The sequence below is a fragment of the Canis aureus genome, chromosome 22, assembly GCF_053574225.1.
Source record: "Canis aureus isolate CA01 chromosome 22, VMU_Caureus_v.1.0, whole genome shotgun sequence".
NCBI classification, from domain to species: domain Eukaryota; kingdom Metazoa; phylum Chordata; class Mammalia; order Carnivora; family Canidae; genus Canis; species Canis aureus.
Window position 1 is genome coordinate 18,054,300 of NC_135632.1, and position 18,201 is coordinate 18,072,500.

The following is an 18,201-nucleotide window of genomic DNA, read 5'->3' on the forward strand; positions in this document are numbered from 1 at the left end:
CCCCTGCAGCCTTGAAAACCCCAGAGCATCAAAGCCCAATACCTCCTGACCTGGCAGAGAAAGTACAAACTACACCATAAACCACAGACCGAGGAACTAACTGGCTGCCGGGAGTGAGAACAGACCCAGGGTTGAAAACCATGGCCCGAAACATTTTCAGGCCTAGTCAGCAGGGACTTGCAATTTACAGGAAATTAGGAGATTTATAAAATGTTAGCTAGCTCAAGTTTCTTCCCTGGGAAGAGAAGGAGAAACTCTAAGAACCGCTTCGGAGAAGCGCTTTGTTCACTGCAAAGCCCCTGACACGTGTCGGTTATTAATACCAACAGCTCAGCACCCCACGCTCCAACCAACCCGTGCTTGTCAACAGTGCAACAGCTTGCCACACAGGCTGTACCCGGAGCCCTCCAGACAGGGACAGCCAGGCCCTCAGAAGAGAGGCCTGGACAGCCACCCGGTCTCTAGGTAGACCTTGGGCAAGTGACCGACACTTCCTAGCCGCAGCATCCCATCTGCAGGTGGGGATTACAATAAAGCATCTGGGAGAGTCTTGCCAAATGATGAGCAAGCTCGCTCCGGTCAAGTGCCTGGTCTGTGCGAGCCCTGCGAGCCGCTACTATTTCGGTGGGGCTATAGGGTTTTCGAGTCAGATCCCCCCTTATCAGTCTTCCGAGGACTGGGCTCTGAGCCTTGTCAGTCGTTCTCTCCGGTCAGGTCCAGGACGGAGTGCGCGTGCCTCGGACACGCAAGAACCATTTAGCCCAAGGAGGCTCCGGGGAGGAGGCAGGGGAATCCCGGAGCTCCGAGGTCAGGGCCCGATGAGGTGGCCCCGGTCTCTCCCTCCGGACTCGGCTTTCCCCGCGGCCGGCACGGACCTCAGCTCCAGCCACGGAGTGTCAGTGGGCGCCCCCGCCCCCGCCCCCGCCCCCGCCCCCGCCAGGCGTCGCCTCCTCGGGGCCCTTCCGTGCGCTTCCACACCGGCCGCCCGACCCCAGCTCGCCCCGCCCGACCCCGTCGCGCGTTCCCGGGGCTCACCTCGCCCTCGCAGGCCCGGGCACTGCCCCGCGGCCGATGGATGACCGGGCCCCGCGGCGCGCGGAGCCGGAGCCGCAGGCTGCTTCGTACTCGGAGATCAATTTGACGACACCCCCGGCGGGTCCCTGCCCACGTGAGCGCCATTTTAGAGAAACGGGGGAGACAGAGGGCCCCCTCCCCGCCGCCCCAGCCCGCCGGTCCTCGCCCCGCGGCCGACAAACCCAGGGCGGCTCCGCGAGCGGGGCTCCGGGCGGACGGGCCTCCGCCGGGGGCTCCCCGGTGTCGGGCTCCCTCGACCCCCCACGCTCCGCCCGGGCCGCGGCGCCGGCAGAAGCCACTCCCCGCGGGGCCCGGGGCGCACTCGGCGCGGGGCGGCCACACCTCCCGCGCGGAACAAAGCGCGGCCCCCCCGGCGGCCGCGACCACTCACCGCGCGCCGCACCCCGGGCGGCTCCGGCCTCAGGCCGCCTGCTGCATGGCCGCGCGGCAGACGAGGCAGCGCCGCGCCCGCCGGCCCCGCTGCGGCCGGACTGGCGGATCCCGGCCCGCGGGCCCTCCGGCCGCTCCGGCCCGTCCCCGCCCCGGCGCCTCCTTAAAGCGACCGCGCAGCCCGCGCGCGCCCCGAGCGCCTGGCGCGCCGCGCATTCCTTATATTGCAACAGCGCCGGCTAAAAATAGAGCTGCGCGGCGGGCGGCGGGCGGCGGGCGGCGGGGGCGGGGGCGGGGGCGGGGGCGGGCGCTCGCGGGGGGGGGGGCGCCGCGACCCCGCCGCCCCCCCGCGCGCACCCGGGCCCGCTCGGTCCCCGCCACCCGCGCAGACTCCCGGCCCCCGAACACCCCCGGCCGGCTCCGAGGGGGCCCCCCGCGCGCGCCCCCCGCCCCGCGCCCGCTCGGTCCCCGCCACCCGCGCCGACACCCCCCCCGCCGGCTCCAAGGAGCCCCCGCGACCCCGCCGCCCTCCCCCCCCGCACGCACCCGGGCCCGCTCGGTCCCCGCCACCCGCGCCGACTCCCGGCCCCCGACCCCCCCCCCGGCCGGCTCCGAGGGGGCCCCCCCCCGCGCGCCCCCCGCCCCGCGCCCGCTCGGTCCCCACCACCCGCGCCGACACCCCCCCCGCCGGCTCCGAGGAGCCCCCGCGACCCCGCCGCCCTCCCCCCCCGCACGCACCCGGGCCCGCTCGGTCCCCGCCACCCGCGCCGACTCCCGGCCCCCGACCCCCCCCCCGGCCGGCTCCGAGGGGGCCCCCCCCGCGCGCCCCCCGCCCCGCGCCCGCTCCGTCCCCGCCACCCGCGCCGACTCCCGGCCCCCGACCCCCCCCCCGGCCGGCTCCGAGGGGGCCCCCCCCCGCGCGCCCCCCGCCCCGCGCCCGCTCGGTCCCCACCACCCGCGCCGACACCCCCCCCGCCGGCTCCGAGGAGCCCCCGCGACCCCGCCGCCCTCCCCCCCCGCACGCACCCGGGCCCGCTCGGTCCCCGCCACCCGCGCCGACTCCCGGCCCCCGACCCCCCCCCCGGCCGGCTCCGAGGGGGCGCCCCCCGCCCCGCGCCCGCTCCGTCCCCGCCACCCGCGCCGACTCCCGGCCCCCGACCCCCCCCCCGGCCGGCTCCGAGGGGGCCCCCCCCCGCGCGCCCCCCGCCCCGCGCCCGCTCGGTCCCCACCACCCGCGCCGACACCCCCCCCGCTGGCTCCGAGGAGCCCCCGCGACCCCGCCGCCCTCCCCCCCCGCACGCACCCGGGCCCGCTCGGTCCCCGCCACCCGCGCCGACTCCCGGCCCCCGACCCCCCCCCCCCGGCCGGCTCCGAGGGGGCCCCCCCCGCGCGCCCCCCGCCCCGCGCCCGCTCCGTCCCCGCCACCCGCGCCGACTCCCGGCCCCCGACCCCCCCCCGGCCGGCTCCGAGGGGGCTCCCCCCGCGCGCCCCCCGCCCCGCGCCCGCTCGGTCCCCGCCACCCGCGCCGACACCCCCCCCGCCGGCTCCGAGGAGCCCCCGCGACCCCGCCGCCCTCCCCCCCCGCACGCACCCGGGCCCGCTCGGTCCCCGCCACCCGCGCCGACTCCCGGCCCCCGACCCCCCCCCGGCCGGCTCCGAGGGGGCTCCCCCCGCGCGCCCCCCGCCCCGCGCCCGCTCCGTCCCCGCCACCCGCGCCGACTCCCGGTCCCCGACACCCCCCGGCCGGCTCCGAGGGCCCCCCCTGCGCGCCCCCCGCCCCGCGCCCGCTCGGTCCCCGCCACCCGCGCCGACTCCCGGCCCCCGACCCCTCCCCGCCGGCTCCGAGGGGCCCCGCGCCCCCGCGCACTTACGGGCTCAGACCCCAGGTCCGGGGCGCTGGAGGGCAGAGCGCGGGGCCTCTCCGAGAGCCCGGGTGCCCCAGCCTTGGAGTCTCCGCTCGGCTCGGCAAGTTCTGAGCCCGCCGACGCCTCCGCAGTCCTTAGCGACCCGGGGCCGCCACCTCGACTGCGTCCGCCCCGAATCCCGGGCGTCCTGCTTCTTCCCAGATCCTGGCCCCGCGTCTCTGGCCCCGGGCCCTCCTGGCGCGCCGCTCCCCGGCCCAAAGTCCGGTCAGATGGATGCGACGGACACGGCCGACCCCCGCGCTCCATCTCATTGTTTTCAGTTCTCCGAACTCCTTTCGATCGGTTGACATTTTTTCCTTATTAAAAAAAAGTGGAAATATAATTCATATGCCATAAAACCAGCCTTTAAAGGTGTACAGTTACCTGGTTTTTAGTATATTCGCAAAGTTGTGGGGACCACCACGATTTTTAATTCCAGAACATTTCCATCCCTCCCCCCCCTACCAAAATACCTTACCCATTTGCATTCACTCCCCATTCCCCATCCCCCCCCCCCCCCCCCCCCCAGTCGCTGGAAACCACTCATCTGCTTCCTGGCTCTATGGATCTGCCTATTCAGGACATTTCATATAAATGGAATCATACCACATGTGGTGCTTTGTGACCAGCTTCTTTCACTTAGCATCTTTTCAAAGTTCATCCGTGTTGCAGTGTGAAGCAGCACCTCATTCCTTTTCGTGACCAAATAATATTCCAATGGATGTATACACCACATGTTGTTTCTCCATTTCAGATGGTGGACAGTTGGGCTGTTTGTACGTTTTGGCTGGTATGAATAATGCTCCTGTGAACATTCGTGTACAACTCTTTGTATGAACATGTTTTTCACTTCTCTTGGTGACATATCCGGGAGCAGAACTGAAGTACCAGTAGGGTTGTGGGCCATATAGGTTTAGCTGTGTTTGACATTTTGCGGAAGCCCCCAACTGTTTTCCAGAGCAACTACACCACATTCCCACCAACGATGTGGGAGAGACCACCAAGGTCTCCACATCTTCCCCAATACTCACTATCTTTTTTATTATAGCCACCCTAATGAGACTGAAGTGGTATTTCACTGTAATTTTGATAACTGGTGTCAGTTTTGAGGACTTTTTTGGTGGCCGGACCTTGGTGATGACTTGGAACCATTTTACACAGCCAGGGAACTCATCCCCTTGTCATTTTGAGAGCTTCACCTTCTACCCCAAGCCTAGGGGGAGCTTACTACGAGTCCTTCGTGCTGTGCTGGGGCTGCCAATCCCATGCAAGTTTTGATTGTCATCCCAGGTACCCGTACAGCCATTTGGTGTCCCTCCACTTCCACTTGTTGCTCTGAAGTAGACCACAAGAGTCCTCGTGTCAAGGGGGAGTGCATTCAGAGCTATCAAGGATCTAACCTGGGTAGGGGGTAAAAGAACTGGCTGAGGAAGGGGCTTGGGACAGACAGATGCTCATTGTGATTGGCTGGGTCTTGCCACTTTCTTCCATTTACCACAGGCCTTGGGAGGTCTGTGTATCCTGGTTGTCTCTTGGCCCCTCCTGGGCTCCCTCTGTCAAGAAACATCCTCTCCCGGCCCTAAATGGCACGGGGCGTTAGCGGGGTTGCCCTCAGCTTGAGCTGAGACAGCGCCTGCACAAGATCAAAGATTCATCTTTATACCACTTTCATACACAAGTCTTTAAAAATCCATCTCTGCAGAAATGGCACTTAAACAACTAGGAACCACATGCAGGTACCTGGGATTCTCTAATGTAGGTCGTGGCTTACAACAGGGCACCTGTCCCATTTGGGCTGCCTCCTCTACTCCCTGAAATAAAGCATGGCTCAGTTGCTGGCAAACAGAGGCACTGGACAGGAAAGTGGGGCCAGAGTTAGATAATTCTTTCATTGAGTAAACACCTTCAGAGCACCTACTGTGTGCCAGCTGCGGTGGCAGGGACCCACCTCCAAGCAAACGCAGAGTGCCCGCAGAGGGCAAATGGTATGGAAGAGAGAGGCATGTGTGTGCCCAGAGGAAGGGCACCTAACCCAATGTGGGGAGGGCACGCATGCCCAGGGCGGGCTTTCTGTGAGAGGTGATGGTTGAGCCAGGGCTTGAGGAACAAGTAACACTCAGGCTGAGAAGAGAGAGACAAATCTTTATATGCTGAGGTATGACGGAGATGCAGATCCACGTGGCTGACCAGGTGTGTTCACAGCACGACAGAAGGCCAGACTCCTGGCCCAAACGACTCCTGGCTAAAAACCCAGACTGGGCTCAGGCCCAAGTTTCGGGCCCTGAAGTCCAAGGCCAGCCACAAGGCCAGGAGCCAGCTCTTGCAACAGGGCAAAGACGAGAGTTGCTGGGCCGACCTAGAGAACCTTCTGGCTCAGAGACACAGCAAATGTTCCACATCCACTGCCCTGTCCTGTGCTGGCCTCTCTGCCCCAAGGCTTGCTGAGTGCTATACCTCAGAATAGACCCAAACTGGTGCCTGGGGGTTCAGTGGCCAGAAACCAGCCCAGTCATTGTGGCACAGCGTTCCTCCAGAACTACCTGTCCCAGTGTGGTCCCTGGGGGTAAAAGCAGCTCTGAGCTCCTGAACATTCACTGTGCCAGACGTGGGCATGATGATGAGTCTGCACATCTCCCAATGACCTGTGCAGATCTTACCTGCCCTGTTTTAGACATGAAGAGACACAAACCCAATCCCCTCCAGCCAGTAGACTTAAAGGCAAGGGCTTCAGACCACAGAGCCCATACTCTTTCCCCTGTCTGTTGGCCTCAATGGGCTGGTCAGTTGTGTTTGTGTTTGGTGTTGAGAAAGCAGGGAGAAGGTGAAAAGGATACTAGTCTCCTCAGGTCTGTGGCTAGACTTAGATCGTTTGCTAACTCTGAAGCACCCACCATAGGTTAGCAGAAGAGCCTCAGTTGACCTTTCTTCTGGGCCAAGTGCAGTCTTTTATTGGCTGGGCTAACTATGATATGGCACCAAGAATGGCACAGTCTTGTCTCAGGGTTTTCATGGCTTGTACCAGTCCAAATTCAGTCATCTCTCATCTTCGGCTCTCCCTGCTACACCCTCCGCAGATCCCCAGCTGCCCCAGCCCCATGAGGAGCCAAGCCTCACAGGATTTTCTTCTCTGATGCTTGTGGTTTCTCCCTCATGTGGATTCCCTCTTGTTTGCTGGGGACTGAAGAGCAGCTTTCAATCAGCCCATTTCCCAGTCATGGCCAAATGTCTCCAAAAAGTTGTCCATACTCAATGGATACTTTTGTTTCTGATCATTTGTTTTTCTCTCCCTTTGCTCTTCCTCTGTTTAAACTAACAGTGGCTTTTAAACATTTTTGGCTGCAACCCATAGAAATGAATAGGTTTCACCTTGAAAACCAAACACATGCACACACAAGTGAAACAAAAGTTTCACAAAACAATACTTATCTTCACTGTATGTGATACACTCTGATCTATTCTATTCTGTTTCATCTAAAAATGTTATCAAGAGCTATTAAACTGATTTCATGCCCCATTAATGGGTTATGACCTACAGTTTGAAGAACATTGAACGCAGATATTTTGACATTCAGAGCCTCAAGTTAGTAACATTACAGCAGAAATTTGTCAAGAAAGAAAAGTCAAATCTAAGATTTTGAAACACAAGCTACAGATAGAAGTTTGAAAAGAAGAGTTTTGAGTTTCGAAAACCTAGATTTCCTCTTCTAGTAGGTTGTGGCAGGTCAATGCTCCCACCGCAACAAGATGAGGTGAGTCTCTCCAGCTGTCCCCCCACTCCTCTCCCTGAACATTTGCCAGTTGGGGGTACTGCCTAACAATCAAGCTTTGCCAAAAGAAAGATCTCTAATGGAGGAAAGAGAAATCAGTAAAGCTATTAGTGGCTACATGGTACTAGAATGAAAAATGGGAACATGAGGCTTTAAAAACACAACCCATTTTCTCCACAGGACGTTTGCTGAGTTCTGGGTCTGAGTGTACATCTAAAAAGCAGAGTGAAATCTTCCCCAGTCTTACTGCACTTAGAAAACAAAGTCTCTCCAAGAGTAAAGGGCCTGCCTCAAATACAAGGCCAGCTCCTACCTCAAGACATTTGCCAGATTTTGAATCTACAAGGGGACAGAATCTAGATAGTTGGATTAGGAACCTCTGAAGAGCAGAACTAAATCTCTACAGTCTTTCATGCCTAAGGGTACAGAGGTCTGCAAGGTTCTCCAACAAAATCCACATGTGAGGAAAGGGGGTAAACAGAGATAGACTGTTTTGCAAAAACTGAAATCCAGCCTCGATTCAGCTTAACCCTTCGCCAGACTGAGGCAATCATCCCTTATGGCCATCTGCTTACTGGAGGAAAGAAGGAACATTCTGTGTAGCAAATTATATCATTATATCTATGGCTCTAACATACAATGTCTGCATATAGTAAAAAATAATCAGGTAAAGAGGTGGGACATGATAACTGACAAGCAAGAGCAAAAATAGGCAATAGAAGCAGATACATGGATCATTCAGGTGTTGGAGTTAGTAGATAGGACTCTAAAATAATGCATTGTAGAAGCACGGGAACTCTCATACATTGGTGGTGGAGATGTCAAATGGCATATCCATGTATCAGCCAGGGTTCACTAGGATACAGAAAACACACAGCAATTTGGATAAGGAAATCTTAATGTAAAGAATTATTAAGTATAAAAGGGGACTGCGTACTAAGAGGAAAAAGAGAATTCTAAGGAATATAGTTTTAGCAGATATAAGGAGTAGCCTCTGGGGCTGAAGCAGAATACCCAAGGAAAGAGCAAACCTGTATGAGGTCCCTCCTTACCTTCTACTGCCAGGCTGAGGTCCATACCTTGTTGGAGACAGTGTAGCCATGACTCACTGGATGATATAGTTTGATGAAGTTCCATGCAGATAGAATGCACTGGAAAGCATTTCTCTTGGGTACTGAGGGATGCCATCCATGGAAAGGTGTTGCACTTTGGAATTTGCTGGAAAACTTCCCACAAGAATGATGCATTCAAGACCTGAGCTCTGTGGTATTGGAGGAGGCTATCAATGGGGATCTACTTTGTGTTTCTGGCTGCCACATGTGTAGGAACCATGTTCTGCAGGAAACAGGAAGAGAAGCCACTTTCTCCTATGGTGGCTGCTAGTACTCTCTATGAGTACTAGCTTAACTATGAGCCAGATGGCAGAAGAGAAATGTTTACAGGGTTCAGCTTCATTATCACAGGACAGGTAATAAGGATGGAGCAGCAATAGGTTGATAATTGGCACAATCATTTTTGAAAAGATGTTTAGTAGAACTTACTAAAGCTAAATATACATCTACCTTCTGATTCAACATTTCTACTTCCAAGTACATACTTAAGAGAAAAGAGCAGCTATGTTCACCAAAAAACATATATAAGAATATTTATAAGCAGCTTTAGTCATAATGGTCTGAAAGTGGAGACAACACAAATGTTTATCAACTAAAGAATGAATATATATATTGTGGTCTATTCATACAATGAAATTACATATTATAATAAATAAGAATGATGTACTGATACAAAAGCAATGTGAATGAATCTCACAGACATTATATTAAGTGAAAGGAGCCAGATAGAAGAGACAACGTATATGAAGTCCAGTAAATAGTAAAACCAATTTATGGTGAAAGAAGTAAAAATAGTGTTTATCTCTTGGGGGAGGGGAGTGATGCCCTTTCTTCTACAATGGAAAGAAATTCCAGAAATATTGTGTATCTTTATGTGGGTGATGGTTAGTTACATGGATATACACAAATGTGAAAATTCACCAAACTGTGCATTCACAATTAGCACACTTTATGTATCATTGCATGTGTGTTAGGCTTTGAAAATCTAAAATATTCTCACTTAGATTAATATGTTGAATAAACTAGAAGACGAGGTAGGTAAAATAGATAAAAGGAAAGGAAATGTCACCAGATATGTGGAATCTACAAAAAATAAAATAGAAATAAAATACACACTCTAGAACTTATAAACTCTATTACCAGAAGTCAAGAACTCATTGGATGAGTTTAATAGCAGGTTGAACACAGCTGAATACAGGATTACTGGACTTGAAGACAAATTTGAAAATACATTAAACAAAAGCACAGGAAAAAAGACCGAGAGAAAAAGAGATAATAGCATAGAAGATAGACATTTCATATACAAATGTCTAAACTTCATATCACTGGAGTCCCAGAGGGAGAGGAGAAAGAGAATGGGACAGAAGCAGTAGTCAGAGAGGTAACAGCAAAACATTTTCAAGCTGGTGAAAGACATGAAATTCATAGATTCAAGGAGCTTGGTGAATTCCAAAGAGGGTAAGCACAGAGAAAATTATATTCAGGCACATCAAAGTGAACTGCTGAAAACCGCATAAAACAGAATTTTTAAAAAGATTTATTTATTATTTATTTATTTAAGAGAGAGAGACAGATTGTGAAGAAAAAAAAAGAGAGACCGACAGATAGAGAGTGCACATGTGGGTGGGAGGAGGGGCAGAGGGAGAGAGGGAATCTCAAGCAGACTCCCTGTTGACCCCAGAGCCTGGATCGAGCCTTGATCTGCGGACCCTGAGATCATGACCTGAGCTGAAACCGAGTAGGATGCTCAGCAGACTGAGCCACCCAGGTGCCTCTCAAACATAATCTTTAAGCATCTTCCTTCATGAGGAAACCCTTTGATGAACAGTTTCTGGAGCTGAGAAGAAGCAGAGCTGGGATGAGAGCCATTCCCTGCCACATGAACAACCGGGCATGGCCTAGCCTCTCTACAGGAGATGACATTCTGCATTTAGGAGGCTGAGACCAGCATCCTGAGCATCTCTCCTCCTTAATCACCCAACCCCAGCTGGTCAAACAGTGGAGAAATGATCGTCCTTTGGAGCCACATGTGTTCGTTAGTCTTAGTATTTGAAATACTGTAATACCCAGTTAGAGAAACAAAAATTGCCTGGATTTTGAACCTGAAATGCAAATGCAGGATTTGCTCATTTTTATTTAGCCCCATTCTCTGAAATTCAATTAACATTACCCCTGCTGATAAACAGGACAGAAAAGTTTTAATTCTTTGATGGTTAGAATTTTAAAACATTATTTTTACACTAAAACAAATATGGATATTGTATGTAGCATTTCAAAATATGCACACATCTTAGCAAAGTTTAGAGAACCCAGGAGGCCATTAAGCATTAAGCCTTCAGATGCCTGGGGCAGTCATTCAGGAATCTTCCGGGGAGCAGAGTCTTTAGTAATGAGATCCGTGTGGCTGACTGAGATCCAGATCTGCCTCAAGAGCTTCTTTTGTCTGCCCAGAAAAGATGGGCAAGGAGTTCTGTTCTAATGAGAAGTTAGATGGGAAAGAAGTCCTGCTCTCTAGTCACCCAGGAGAGCCCAAACAATCAAGGGCCAAAGCTCATTACCTCTTGGGAGGTATCAGGAACTATGAAGGTCTGAGATTTTTATCCTACTTGCAAACTAACAAGTGATCTTTTTCAAAGTTGTATGGAAACTGGCAGAAAACATGAAACTCCTGGGTCAGAAGTGAAGGATAGGTTATTACACACAGCAATAGCAGTCATCAGGGTATTTGCATTTTTGCACAGGATTCCTGAACCTTGATTCCCAGAGGACAACACAGACCTCTTTGCTCGTGCAGGGGGTTGTGTTAAGAAGAACTCCGAGCTTCGGGAAACCAAGCTTTTTTTTTGAAACCAAGCTTTCACATTGGAGAGTGAGTCTGCTTACTGTAGAGGGAGACACGACCTCCATCTTCCAAGTCTGTAAGCGCACCCGCCTTTTGTTTTAGAAGATGCTAGGGCATCCTGGGTGGCCCAGCGGTTTAGCGCCGCCTTCAGCCCAGGGTGTGATCCTGGAGACCCGGGACCTGGATCCAGTCCCACGTTGGGCTCCCTGCATGGGGCCTGCTTCTCCTTCTGCCTGTGTCTCTGCCTCTCTCCCTCTCTCTCTCTCTCCCTCTCTCTCTCTCTCTGTCTCTCATGAATAAATAAATAAAATCTTTAAAAAATATAAAAAAGAAGGAGATGCTATCTCTATCTTTCAAGGTTGTTCACTGTGTAAACATTCCTGAAAAGAAGTTGAATAAGGGCAGTCGGTGCTTCTGCTTGCAAAATGGGTAGCCTTGGAGGAATGCTGCCCACAGGAACCTGGGATCCGACTACTGTGCGCATGTCTCCTTGTTACCTCCTTTGTCCTCTGGATAAGCCTGAGTGGTGGGCAGCGCAGGGCTCGTTAGTCCTGCTCATGAGGGGAAACTGGTCTCTGTGGTAAGAGTCACTAGGAAGTAGTTGAGACAGTCTGGTCTACAGGAGACTCACAATACAGATCAGCAGTTTGATGGGACCCCCAGTGACCGCTACAACGTGAAAAAAAATGCAAGACTCCAACACAGGTTGGTGGACTCAGAGGTAGGCTGCTTTCATTTTGTGGCTCACTAGCTTGTTTTCAACAAAATCAACAAATCAACAATCAACAAAAAACTACTAGAACTAATAGGTAAAGTTAGCGAGGTCTCAGGATACAGTCAACGCACAAGACCCAGTGTATCTCTCTCCTTCTTTCTTTCTTTCTTTCTTTCTTTCTTTCTTTCTTTCTTTCTTTCTTTCTTTCTTTCTTTCTTTCTTTCTTTCTTTTCTTTTTTCTTTCTTTCTTTTTTCTTTCTTTCTCTTTCTCTCTTTCTTCTTTCTCTCTCTCTCTGTCTCTCTCTCTTTCTTTCTTTTTTTAAGATTATATTTTTAAGTAATCTCTACATCCAACGTGGGGCTGAAACTTACAACCCTGAGATCAAGGGTTGGTCACATGCTCTGCTGACTGAGCCAGCCAGGCGCCCCACAAAATCCAGTGTGTTTCTATGAACCAGTAGCACATAATTGGAAATGAAGTAAAAACATAAAAGTAATTTCTAATAATAGCATTAATAAACATGAAGTGCAAATAACTTCCAACAACTATAAACATTGCTAAAATGAAAGAGTAAATAAATGGAGGGGTGCCTGGGTGGCTCGGCTGGTTGAGTGTCTGACCTTTGGTTTCCAATCAAGTCATGATCTCAAGGTCCTGAGATCGAACCCTGCATGGGACTCCATGCAGCACAGAGTCCACTTGGCATTCTTCCTTTCCCTCCTCCTCTACCCCTTCCCCACTGAGCTCGCACATGCTCTCTCTCAAATAAAGCCTTTTTTTTTAAAGAGTAAAAAATGGAAAGATACCATATTCACAACTGGAAGACTCAATATCATTAAGATGTCTATTCTCCTCAAGTTAATCTTTAGATTTAATGCAATCCTAATCAAATTTCCAACAGGATTGTTTAAAAGATACTAACAGACATTTTAAGATTTGTATAAAAATGGCCAAAGCAATTTCGAACAGAAAAACAAAGTCAGAGGAGGACTCAAGATGACCCAATTTTTAAAAAATTTTTTAGTTTTTATTTATTTATTTTCTATTTTTTAATTTTGTCAGCACAAGTCACTGTTTTTATTTATTTTTAAAATTTTTTTAAATTTCTTTTTTATTGGAGTTCAATTTGCCAACATATAGCATAACACCCAGTGCTCATCCCGCCAAGTGCCCCCCTCAGTGCCCATCACCTAGTCACCCCAACCCCCCGCCCACCTCCCTTTCCACTACCCCTTGTTTGTTTCCCAGAGTTAGGTGTCTCTCATGTTTTGTCACCCTCACTGATATTTTAACTCATTTTCTCTCCTTTCCCTTTATTCCCTTTCATTAATTTTTATATTCCTCAAATGAGGCCTCCAACTGACTTATTTCACTTAGCATAATACCCTCCAGTTCCATCCACGAGACGACCCAATTTTAAGACTTACTATGTCTTAGCCTGGGCTGCTATAACAAAATACTACAAACTGGGTGGCTTATCAACAACATAAATTTATTTCTCATAGTTCTGGAGGCTGGAAGTCAGAGGTCGTGATGCCAGCATGGACAGGTTCAGGCAACGGTGTTTCTGGTTGCAGACTGCTGATGTTTCCATGTGTCCTCACATGGCAGAAAGAGAGCTAGCTATCTCTCTGGCCTCTTTTTCTTCTTTTTCTTTTCAACTTTGACCCTCTTCACCTCTTTCTCCAATCTTCCATTTCTGGTCTCTGGCAACCATCAATCTGTTCTTTGTATCTACAAGCTTGTTTTTTGTTTGGTTGTTTTGTTTTGTTTTCAATTCCACATATAAGAGGGCTCGTACAGTATTTGTCTTTGACTTTTTCATTTAGCATAATGCCCTTGAGGTCCATTCATGTTGTCACAAATGGCAAGATTTCATGCTTTTTAATGGTTGAATAACATCCCATTGCTTATATATAGCACAGTATTTATCCATTCATCCATCAATGGACATTCCGGTTGGTTTCCATAATCCTGGCTATTGTAAATAATGCTACAAAGAATATGGGAGTACAGATATCTTTTTTTCAAGTTTGTGTTTTTGTTTTCTTTAGATAAATACCCAGAAGTGGAATTGCTGATTCATATGGTAATTTTATTTTATTTTTTCATTTGTATTTAAGTTCAATTTGCCAACATATCATAAAACACCCAGTGCTCAGTCCATCAAGTGCCCTCCTCAGTGCTCATCACCCAGTTACCCCATCCCCCCCATCTCCCCTTCTGCAACCCTTTGTTTATTTCCTACTTAGGAGTCTCTCATGGTTTGTCTCCTTCTCTAATTTTTCCCACTCAGTTCCCCTCCTTTTCCTTATAGTCCCTTTCACTATTTCTTATATTTCATGTATGAGTGAAACCATATGATGATTGTCCTCCTCTGATTGACTTATTTCACTGAGCATAATACCCTCCAGTTCTATCCACGTTGGAGCAAACGGTGGGCATTTATCCTTTCTGGTGGCTAATATTCCATTGTATATATAGACCACATCTTCTTTATCCATTCTTCTGTCTTCTGTCAAAGGGCATCGTGGCTCCTTCCACAGTTTGGCTATTGTGGACATAGCTGCTATAAACATTGGGGTGCAGGTGTCCCGGCATTTCACTACACCTGTATCTTTGGGGTAAATACTCCGTAGTGCATTTGGTGGGTCATAGGGTAGCTCTATCTTTAACTCTTTGAGGAACCTCCACACAGTTTTCCAGAGTGGCTGTACCAGTTCACATTCCCACCAACAGTGCAGGAGGGTTCCCCCTTCACCACATCCTCTCCAACATTTGTTGTTTCCTGCCTTGTTAATTTTCCCCATTCTCACTGGTGTGAGGTGGTATCTCATTGTGGTTTTGATTTGTATTTCCCTGATGTCAAGTGATGCAGAGCATTTTCTCATGTTCTTGTTGGCCATGTGTATGTCTCCTTTGGAGAAATTTCTGTTCATGTCTTCTATCCATTTCATAATTGGATTTTTTGTTTCTTGGGTGTTGAGTTTGATAAGTTCTTTATAGATCTTGGATACTAGCCCTTTATCTGATATGTCTTTTGCAAATACCTTCTCCCATTCTGTAGGCTTTTAGTTTTGTTCACTGTTTCTTTTGTTGTGCAGAAGCTTTTTATCTTGATGAAGTCCCAAGAGTTCATTTTTGCTTTTGTTTCCCTTGCCTTCCTTCATAGATGTATCTTGCAAGAAGTTACTGTGGCCAAAAAGTTTGTTGCCTGTGTTCTCCTCTAGGAATTTGATGGATTCTTATCTTACATTTCAACCATTTTGAGTTTATCTTTGTGTATGGTGTAAGAGAATGGTTTAGTTTCGTTCTTCTGCATGTGGCTGTCCAATTTTCCCAACAACATTTTTTGAAGAAACTGTCCTTTTTCCAGTGGATAGTCTTTCCTGCTTTGTCAAATATTAGTTGACCATACAGTTGAGGGCCCATTTCTGGGTTCTCTATTCTGTTCCATTGATCTATGTGTTTGGTTTTGTGCCAGTACCACACCATCTTGATGATCACAGCTTTGTAGTACAACTTGAAATCCAGCATTGTGATGCCCCTGGCTCTGGTTTTCTTTTTCAGTATTTCTCTGGCTATTTGGGGTCTTTTCTGATTCCATACAAACCATAGGATTATTTGTTCCAACTCTGTGAAGAAAGTCCATGGTATTTTGATAGAGATTGCATTGAATGTGTAAATTGCCCTCGGTAGCATTGACATTTTCACAATATTAATTCTGCCAATCCATGAGCATGGAATATTTTTCCATCTCTTTGTGTCTTCCTCAATTTCTTTCAGAAGTGTTCTGTAATCTTTAGGGTATAGATCCTTTACCTCTTTGGTTAGATTTATTCCTAAGTATCTTAAGCTTTTGGGTGCAATTGTAAATGGGATTGACACCTTAATTTCTTTCTTCAGTCTCATTGTTAGTGTATAGAAATGCTACTGATTTCTGGGCATTGATTTTGTATCCTGGCACATTGTCGAATTGCTGCATGAGTTCTAGCAATCTTGGGGTGGAGTCTTTTGGGTTTTCTATATACAGTATCATGTCATCTGTGAAGAGGGAGAGTTTGACTTCTTCTTTGCCAATTTGAATGCCTTTTATTTCTTTTTGTTGCCTGATTGCTGAGGCTAGGACTTCTAGTACTATGTTGAATAGCAGTGGTGAGAGTGGACATCCCTGTTGTGTTCCTGATCTTAGGGGAAAGGCTCTCAGTTTTCCCCCATTGAGAATGATATTCACTGTGGGCTTTTCATAAATGGCTTTTAAGATATTGAGGAATGTTCCCTCTATCTGTACACTTTGAAGAGTTTTAATCAGAATGGATGCTGTATTTTGTCGAATGCTTTCTCTGCATCTATTGAGAGGATCATGTGGTTCTTGTTTTTTCTCTTGTTGATGTGATCTATCACGTTGATTGTTTTATAAGTGTTGAACCAGCCTTGCATCCCGGGGATAAATCCCACTTGGTCATGATGAATAATCCTCTTAATGTATTGTGGGATCCTATTGGCTAGTATCTTGGTGAGAATTTTTGCATCTGTGTTCATCAGGGATATTGGTCTATAATTCTCTTTTTTGGTGGGGTCTTTATCTGGTTTTGGAATCAAGGTAATGCTGGCCTCACAAAACAAGTTTATAAGTTTTATTTGTAATTTTTTGAGATACCTCCATACTGTTTTCCATGGCAGCTCCACCAATTTCATTCCTACCAAGAGCACACAAGGGTCCCCTCTTCTCCACATCCTCACCAACACTTATTATTTCTTGTCTTTTTGATAATAGCCATTTCAAACAGGTATGAGGTGATATCTCATTGTGATGTTGATTTGTATACCTCTGATGATTAATGATGTTGAGCATCTTTTTATGTACCTGTTAGCTATCTGTATGTCTTCTTTGAAAAAGAAAAATACCTATTTAGATCCCCTGTCAATTTTTTAAATTGGATTGGTTTTTGCTATTGAGCTGTAGGAGTCCTTTATATATTTTGGATATTAACTCCTTATCAGATACAGGATTTGCAAATATTTTCAGTAGGTTGCTTTTTTCATTACTCCCATTCAGATAGTTTCCTTTGCTGTGCAGAAGCTTTTCATCACAATGTCATTCCATTTATTTATTTTTGCTTTTGTTGCTTTTGCTTTTGGTGTCAAATTTAAAAAAAATTGCTTACTGCTTATGTTTTTTTTCTAGGAGGTTTATGATTTCAGGTCTTACATTCTTTAACCCATTTTGAGTTAATTTTTGTGCATGGTGTAAGAGAGTGGTCAAGTTTCATTCTTTTGCATGTGGCTGTTCAGTTTTCCCAACACAATTTATTGAAGAGACTATCCTTTTTACCAGTGTATATTCTTGGCTCTTTTGTCATAAATTGACTGTATATGCATGAGTTTACTTCTGAGCTCTTTATTTTGTTCTTTTGATCTGTGTGTCTGTGTTTATGCCAATACCACACTGTTTTAGTTACTATCACTTTGTAATATAATGTGAAATCAGGAAGCATGATGTCCTTAGCTCTGTTCTTTTTCAAAATTGCTTTGGCTATATCTGGGCTTTTTGTGGTTCCATACAAATTTTAGGATAGCACATGGCAGAAAGAGAGAAAGAAAGATAGCTAGCTCTCTGGCCTGTTCTTATAAGGGCACTAATTCCATTCACAAGGACTTTGCCCTTGTGACCTAATTATCTCCCAAAGACCTCACCTCCAAATATCATCTCATTAGGATTAGGGTTACAACATATGAATTTTGAAGGGACACAAACATTCAGTCCATAACTTGATTACATCAGTAATCAAGACAGAGAAGTAACAGCATAAGGATAGATAAATAAATCAGTGGGATAGACTAGGGAGTCCAGAAAGAAACTCAACTGATAATCAATTGATATTTGCCAAACATGCCAAAACAACACAGTGGAGTAAAGCAAAGTTTTTTTCAACAAATGGTACTTGCATAACCAGAAATCCATATGGAAAAAAAAAAAAAAAAGAAATTTGACAGCCACCTCCCATCCCATAAAAAAGTTAATTAGAAGCAGACTATAATACACCTATGAATGAAATATGCAGCAATAACAAGGAACAAAATATTGGTATATACAACAACTTAGATGATTCTCCAATTATGCTGGGTTAAGAAAAGCCAATCCTAAAAGTTACATGCTATATGATATGATCTATATATCATTTTTTAAGTGACAAAATTTTAGAAATGGGGGACAAGATAGAGGTTGTCTGAAGTTAAGAGAGATACCAGAGAGAGGTGGGTATAGCTATAAAGGGCAATATAGAGGATCCTTGTGTTTAGGATCCTAACTATGGTCATGGATACATGAATCTACACAGGTGATATATATAGATACACACACACAGGTGTACAACTAAAACTCAGGAAATCTGA

At 48.5% G+C, this 18,201-nt stretch overlaps 1 protein-coding gene across 4 annotated transcripts in view; it reads right to left on the reverse strand.

The window, feature by feature from the left end:
• Positions 1 to 3,490, reverse strand: part of MRAS (muscle RAS oncogene homolog) — a 57,851-nt gene extending 54,361 nt beyond the window's left edge. The window contains exon 1 of one of the 4 annotated variants that reach the window (XM_077864987.1): positions 3,336 to 3,490. The gene's annotated coding sequence lies outside the window, so the exon portion shown is untranslated. Of the gene's footprint in view, positions 1 to 1,035; positions 1,167 to 1,465; positions 1,612 to 3,335 lie in introns of those variants that run through there. The other 3 variants (XM_077864985.1, XM_077864986.1, XM_077864988.1) reach the window with 3 other exon arrangements.
• Between the last annotated feature and the right edge of the window lie 14,711 nt (positions 3,491 to 18,201).